Here is an 8,790-nt window from a genome sequence, read left to right as displayed (position 1 = left end):
TCATGTGTTGGATTGCTTGCTTGCCACGATGGCTCAAGACAATACTAAATTGTGTGACTTCACCAATACCAACAACAATGATTTTATTAGCACTCCTATTGCTCCTCTTATCGATGATGAATCTTGTGAAATTAATGCTGCCTTGCTGAATCTTGTCATGAAAGATCAATTCGCTGGCCTTCCTAGTGAAGATGCCGCTACCCATCTAAATAGCTTTGTTGATTTGTGAGATATGCAAAAGAAGAAAGATGTGGACAATGATATTGTTAAATTGAAGCTATTTCCTTTTTCGCTTAGAGATCGCGCTAAAACTTGGTTTTCGTCTTTGCCTAAAAATAGTATTGATTCTTGGAATAAGTGCAAAGATGCTTTTATCTCTAAGTATTTTCCTCCCGCTAAGATCATCTCTCTTAGAAATGATATTATGAATTTTAAGAAACTTGATCATGAACATGTTGCACAAGCTTGGGAGAGGATGAAATTAATGATACGTAATTGCCCTACACATGGTTTGAATTTGTGGATGATTATACATAATTTCTTTGCCGGATTGAATTTTGCTTCTAGAAATCTTTTAGATTCGGCCGCGGGAGGCACTTTTATGGAAATCACTTTAGGATAATCTACTAAACTCCTAGATAATATTATGGTTAATTATTCTCAATGGCACACCGAAAGATCTACTAGTAAAAAAGTGCATGCGATAGAAGAAATTAATGTTTTGAGTGGAAAGATGGATGAACTTATGAAATTGTTTGCTAATAAGAGTGTTCCTTCTGATCCTAATGATATGCCTTTGTCTACTTTGATTGAGAATAATAATGAATCTATGGATGTGAATTTTGTTGGCAGGAACAATTTTGGTAACAACGCTTATAGAGGAAACTTTAATCCTAGGCCGTATCCTAGTAATTCCTCAAATAATTATGGTAATTCCTACAACAATTCTTATAGAAATTTTAATAAGTTGCCCTCTGATTTTGAGACTAGTGTTAAAGAGTTTATGAATTCACAAAAGAATTTCAATGCTTTGCTTGAAGAAAAATTGCTTAAAGTTGACGAATTGGCTAGAAACGTGGATAGAATTTCTCTTGATGTTGATTCTTCGAAACTTAGATCTATTCCACCTAAGCAAGATATCAATGAGTCTCTCAAAGCCATGAGAATTTCCATTGATGAGTGCTAAGAAAGAACCGCTAGGACGCGTGCTAAGAAAGATTGCTTTGTGAAAGCGTGTTCTTCTAATTTTTATGAGAATAAAGATGAAGATCTAAAAGTTATTGATGTGTCTCCTATTAAATCTTTGTTTTGCAATATGAATCTTGATAATGACGGGACTGGAGATGAGCCAACTTTACCTAGAAGGCGTCCCAAAAATTCGGAGTTTTTAGATCTTGATGCAAAATTTGGTAAAAGTGGGATTGAAGAGGTCAAAATTTTAGATATCAATGAACCCACTATCTTTGATTTCAAGGAATCTAATTATGATAATTTCTATTTGATAGATTGTATTTCCTTGTTGCAATCCGTGCTAAATTCTCCTAATGCTTATAGTCAAAATAAAGCTTTTACCAAACATATCGTTGATGCTTTAATGCAATCTTATGAAGAAAAACTTGAGTTGGAAGTTTCTATCCCTAGAAAACTTTATGATGAGTGGGAACATACTGTTAAAATTAGAATTAAAGATCATGAATGCTATGCTTTGTGTGATTTGGGTGCTAGTGTTTCCATGATTCCAAAAACTTTGTGTGATATGCTAGGTTTCCGTGAATTTGATGATTGTTCTTCCAACTTGCACCTTGCGGATTCCACTATTAAGAAACCTATGGGAAGAATTAATGATGTTCTTATTGTTGTAAATAGGAACTATGTTCCCGTAGATTTCATTGTTCTTGATATAGATTGCAATCCTTCATGTCCAATTATTCTTGGTAGACCTTTCCTTAGAACGATCGGTGCAATTATTGATATGAAGGAAGGGAATATTAGATACCAATTTCCATTAAATAAAGGCATGGAACACTTTCCTAGAAATAAAATAAAATAACCTTATGAATCTATTATGAGAGCCACTTATGGATTGCCTACCAAAGATGGCAATACTTAGATCTATCCTTGCTTTTATGCCTAGCTAGGGGCGTTAAACGATAGCGCTTGTTGGGAAGCAACCCAATTTTATTTTAGTTTTTTGCCTTTTGCTTCTGGTTAGTAATAAATCTTTGATCTAGCCTCTGGTTAGATTTGTTTTTATGCTTTAATTAGTGTTTGTGCCAAGTTAAACCTATAGGATCTTCTTGGATGGTAGTTATTTGATCTTGCTGAAAATTCCAGAAACTTTCTGTTCACGAAAACAATTGTTAAAAATCACGAGAACGTGATAAAATACTGATTCCAATTGCAGTAGATCAGTAAACAAATTTTCTAGGTCTTAAAATTTTGGTAGAATATTTTGAGTTACAGAAGTTTGCGTTAGTTACAGATTACTACAGACTGTTCTGTTTTTGACAGATTCTGTTTTTCGTGTGTTGTTTGCTTATTTTGATGAATCTATGGCTAGTAAAATAGTTTATAAACCATAGAGAAGTTGGAATACAGTAGGTTTAACACCAATATAAATAAAGAGTGAGTTCATTACAGTACCTTGAAGTGGTGTTTTCTTTTCTTTTGCTAATGGAGCTCATGAGATTTTCTGTTGAGTTTTGTGTTGTGAAGTTTTCAAGTTTTGGGTAAGGATTTGATGGATTATGGAACAAGGAGTGGCAAGAGCCTAAGATTGGGGATGCCCAAGGCACCCCAAGATAAATCTAAGGACACCAAAAAGCCAAATCTTGGGGATGCCCGGAAGGCATCCCCTCTTTCGTCTTCGTCCATCGGTAACTTTACTTGGAGCTATATTTTTATTCACCACATGATATGTGTTTTGCTTGGAGTGTCTTGTATGATTTGAGTATTTGATTTTAGTTTACCACAATCATCCTTGCTGTACACACCTTTTGAGAGAGACACACACGATTCGAAATTTATTAGAATACTCTATGTGCTTCACTTATATCTTTTGAGCTATATAGTTTTTGCACTAGTGCTTCACTTATATCTTTTAGAGCACGGTGGTGGTTTTGTTTTATAGAAACTATTGTTCTCTCATGCTTCACTTATATTATTTTGAGATTCCTACAAAACAGCATGGTAATTTGCTTAAATTGAGAAATTAGTCCTAATATGATAGTCATCCAAGATTAGTAAAAAACTTTCTTATAAGTGCGTTGAATACTAAGAAAAGTTTGATGCTTGATGATTGTTTTGAGATATGGAGGTAGTGATATTGAAGTTGTGCTAGTAGAGTAATTGTGAATTTGAGAAATACTTGTGTTGAAGTTTGCAAGTCCCGTAGCATGCACGTATGGTAACCGTTGTGTAACAAATTTGAAACATGAGGTGTTCTTTGAGTGTCATCCTTTGTGTAGAGGTCGGGATCGCAGGATGGTTAACTCCTACCAACCCTCCCCCTAGGAGCATGCGTGTAGTGCTTTGTTTTGATGACTTGTAGATTTTTGCAATAATTATGTGAGTTCTTTATGACTAATGTTGAGTCCATGGATTATACGCACTCTCACCCTTCCATCATTGCTAGCCTCTTTGGTGCCGTGCATTGCCCTTTCTCACCTTGAGAGTTGGTGCAAACTTCACCGGTGCATCCAAACCCGTGATACAATACGCTCTATCACACATAAACCTCCTTATATCTTCCTCAAAACAGCCACCATACCTACCTATTCTGGCATTTCCGTAGCCATTCCGAGATATATTGCATGCAACTTTCCACCGTTCCGTTTATCATGACACGTTTCATCATTGTCATATTGCCTTGCATGATCATGTAGTTGACATCGTATTTGTGGCAAAGCCACCATGCATATTGTTTCATACATGTTACTCTTGATTCATTGCTCATTCCGGTACACCGCCGGAGGCATTCATATAGAGTCATACTTTGTTCTAGTATCGAGTTGTAATCATTGAGTTGTAAATAAATAGAAGTGTGATGATCATCACTCATAGAGCATTTTCCCCCCCAAAAAAAGAGAAAGGCCCAAAAAAAGGGCAACGTTACTATCCTTTTCTCCATAGTTGTGCTTCAAAGTAGCACCATGATTTTTATTATAGAGAGTCTCTTGTTTTATCACTTTCATATACTAGTGGGAACTTTTCATTATAGAACTTGGCTTGTATATTCCAACAATGGGCTTCCTCAAATGCCCCAGGTCTTCATGAGCAAGCAAGTTGGATGCACACCCACTTAGTTTCTTTGTTGAGCTTTCATACATTTATAGCTCTAGTGCATCCGTTGCATGGCAATCCCTACTCCTTGCATTGACATCAATTGATGGGCATCTCCCTAGCCCGTTGATTAGCCACGTTAATGTGAGACTTTCTCCTTTTTTGTCTTCTCCACATAACCCCCATCATCATATTCTATTCCACCCATAGTGCTATATCCATGGCTCACGCTCATGTATTGTGTGAAAGTTGAAAAAGTTTGAAAATTCTAAAGTACGAAACAATTGCTTGGCTGAATCCGGGGTTGTGCATGATTTGAATATTTTGTGTGACGAAAATGGAGCATGACCACACTATATGATTTTGTAGGGATGAACTTTCTTTGGCCATGTTATTTTGAGAAGACATAATTGCTTAGTTAGTATGCTTGAAGTATTATTACTTTTATGTAAATATTAAACTTTTATCTTGAATATTTTGGATCTGAATATTCATACCGCAAATAAGAGAATTACATTGAAAATTATGCTAAGTAGCATTCCACATCAAAAATTCTGTTTTTATCATTTACCTACTCGAGGACGAGCAGGAATTAAGCTTGGGGATGCTTGATACGTCTCCAACGTATCTATAATTTTTTATTGTTCCATGCTATATTATATTCTGTTTTGGATGTTTAATGAGATTTATTATACACTTCTATATTATTTTTGGGACTAACCTATTAACTGGAGGCCCAGCCCAAATTGCTGTTTTTTGCCTATTTCAGTGTTTCACAGAAAAAGAACATCAAACGGAGTCCAAACGGAATGAAAACTTCGGGAACGTAATTTTCGGAACAAACGTGATCTAGAGGACTTGGAGTGGACGTCAATCAATAGACGAGGAAGCCACGAGGTAGGGGGCGCGCCCTCCACCCTCGTGGGCCCCTCATGGCTCCACCGACCTACTTCTTCCTCCTATATATACCTACGTACCCCCAAACCATCAAAACAGGAGAAACAACCCTATTTCCACCGCTGCAACCTTCTGTACCCGTGAGATCCCATCTTGGGGCCTATTCCGGTGCTCCGCCGGAGGGGGCATTGATCACGGAGGGCTTCTACATCAACACCATAGCCTCTCCGATGATGTGTGAGTAGTTTACCTCAGAACTTCGGGTCCATAGTTATTAGCTAGATGACTTCTTCTCTCTCTTTGGATCTCAATACAAAGTTCTCCTCGATTCTCTTGGAGATCTATTTGATGTAACTCTTCTTTTTGCGGTGTCTTTGTCGAGATCCGATGAATTGTGGGTTTATTATCAAGATTATCTATGAACAATATTTGAATCTCCTCTGAATTCTTTTATGTATGATCGGTTATCTTTGCAAGTCTCTTTGAATTATTAGTTTGGTTTGGCCTACTAGATTGATCTTTCTTGCAATGGGAGAAGTGCTTAGCTTTGGGCTCAATCTTGCGGTGCTCGATCCCAGTGACAGTAGGGGAAACGACACGTATTGTATTGTTTCCATCGAGGATAAAAAGATGGGGTTTATATCATATTGCATGAGTTTATCCCTCTACATCATGTCATCTTGCTTAAAGCATTACTCTGTTCTTATGAACTTAATACTCTATATGCATGCTGGAGAGCGGTCGATGTGTGGAGTAATAGTAGTAGATGCAGAATCTTTTCGGTCTACTTGTCACGGACGTGATGCCTATATAGATGATCATACCTAGATATTCTCATAACTATGCTCAATTCTATCAATTGTTCGACAGTAATTTGTTTACCCACCGTAATACTTATGCTACCTTGAGAGAAGCCATTAGTGAAACCTATGGCCCCCCGGTCTATTTTCCATCATATTAATCTCCCGTCAACAAGTTATTTCTATTGCCATTTATTTTACTTTCAATCTTTATTTACTCTTTATCATAAAAATACCATAAATATTATCTTATCATATCTATCAGATCTCACTCTCGTAAATGACCATGAAGGGATTGACAACCCCTTTATCGCGTTGGTTGCGAGGTTCTTATTTGTTTGTGTAGGTGTGTGGGACTCGAGCGTGGTCTCCTACTGGATTGATACCTTGGTTCTCAAAAACTGAGGGAAATACTTACGCTACTTTACTGCATCACCCTTTCCTCTTCAAGGTTAAACCAACGCAGTGCTCAAGAGGTAGCAGCCCTCACCCTGGCCACGAGGGTGGGGGCGCGCCCTACCCCCGTAGACGCGCCCCCTGCCTCGTGGGCCCCCTGGCAGGCCTCCGGTGCCCATCTTTTGCTATATGAAGTCTTTTGACCTAAAAAAATCAGAAGGAAGCTCTGGGTACGAAGCACCGCCATCTCGAGGCGGAACCTGGCGAAACCAATCTAGGGCTCCGACGGAGCTGTTCTGCCAGGGAAACATCCCTCCGGGAGGGGGAAATCGTCACCGTCGTCATCACCATGGATCCTCTCATCGGGAGGGGGTCAATCTCCAGCAACATCTTCACCAGCACAATCTCATCTCAAACCCTAGTTCATCTCTTGTATCCAATCTTTGTCTCAAAACCTCAGATTGGTACTTGTGGGTTGCTAGTAGTGTTGATTACTCCTTGTAGTTGATGCTAGTTGGTTTATTTGGTAGAAGATCATATGTTCAGATCTGTTATGCATATTAATACCCCTCTGATTGTGAACATGAATATGATTTGTGAGTAGTTACATTTGTTCCCGAGGACATGGGAGAAGTCTTGCTATAAGTAGTCATGTGAATTTGGTATTCGTTCGATATTTTGATGAGATGTATGTTTTTTTCCTCTAGTGGTGTTATGACACTTCACCATTATTTGGGCCTAGGGGAAGGCATTGGGAAGTAATAAGTAGATGATGGGTTGCTAGAGTGACAGAAGCTTAAACCCTAGTTTATGCGCTGCTTCGTAAGGGGTTGATTTGGATCCATATGTTTCATGCTATGGTTAGGTTTACCTTAATACTTCTTTTGTAGTTGCGGATGCTTGCAATAGGGGTGAATCATAAGTGGGATGCTTGTCCAAGGAAGGGCAGTACCCAAGCACCAGTCCACTCACCATATCAAATTATCAAAGTAACGAACGCGAAATCATATGAGCATGATGAAAACTAGCTTGACGATAATTCCCATGTGTCCTCAGGAGTGCTTTCCTTTATATAAGAGTTTGTCCCGGCTTGTCCTTTGCTACAAAAAGGATTGGTCCACCTTGCTGCACCTTGTTTACTTTTGTTACTTGTTACCCGTTACGAATTACCTTATCATAAAACTATCTGTTACCGATAATTTCAGTGCTTGCAGAGAATACCTTACTGAAAACCGCTTGTCATTTCCTTCTGCTCCTTGTTGGGTTCGACACTCTTACTTATCGAAAGGACTATGATAGATCCCCTATACTTGTGGGTCATCAGAAGTCTATCTTGTTGCCTCGTCCTCTGTGCCCCTGGTTGGAGCGCTGCTCTGGTGGTCTTGTACTTTTGCTTCCTTCCTCTGCCCCGCTAAGGGTGTGTTTGGTAGTTGTTCCCACCCTAGCATAGTTGTTCCCATATGAGACATGCTTAGTCTAGACATGCTCAGTACATGCAACTGCAGTTGGTTGGTAGCAATGAATGTACTCATGCATGCTGAGCTGAGACTATCTTTGGTATGCTGCATCAGACAAACATGTTGCACTGAGACTGTGTTTGGTAGCCTGTATCTGAGGTATGCTGCATGAACGATTTTTTTGCCACCAAGACAAATATTGAAACAACATTTCGACAATTCATGAAACAATTCGAGCATTAAAATGTTACCATGCCAACATAATCTGAACAATGATAATATAAATAAAATAATCAACAATTAACATAACACATGATAACCTTAATTTGAAGCAGTGCATCACTAGATTCATATTACATAAGACATAATAACCATAATTGGTAGCAGTGCATCACTAGATTCATATTACATAGTCTCATTTGAAGTACACTTTATAATAGGCATTACAAAAGGGATAGTCTCATCAAGCACCAACTAACAACAACTCAAAGAAGATCGGGATTGGCTTTCAAGATTCGCTTGAACGATGCTTTTCGGACTTCATCATTCATCTTCACAAAGTTAAGGCCTTTTGCCTTATGTTCTATGAGATAATCTAAAACAGCCAAGCGCTCATCTTGCTCAAACACAAGAAGGTCCATGATAGCGTTGTACAAGTCAGGGTGTGTCTCAGCATGGCAAGTGTTGTTGATAGCACTTGCAATCCCACGCATAGCATCAGTCATGTTGCTACACTGGATTGAGTCCTCCTCAGTCAATCCAGATGTCCTCTTTCTCTTCTTATTTGAAGTAGGAGAAGGGTCCTAAGAGGCACTAGCAGTAGGAAGTACGGAGTTAGACCCCGGAAGATGTTGCAATACCTCATCAGTTGTTCCTTGCCCCTCCATGACATTGGGTTTATCTTTGTCTTCCACAACAATAGGCGTTCTGAGTGGCACACCGGTGGCCATTGCATAATT

The sequence above is a fragment of the Triticum aestivum genome, chromosome 4D, assembly GCF_018294505.1.
Source record: "Triticum aestivum cultivar Chinese Spring chromosome 4D, IWGSC CS RefSeq v2.1, whole genome shotgun sequence".
NCBI classification, from domain to species: domain Eukaryota; kingdom Viridiplantae; phylum Streptophyta; class Magnoliopsida; order Poales; family Poaceae; genus Triticum; species Triticum aestivum.
This window is presented reverse-complemented; position numbering follows the sequence as displayed.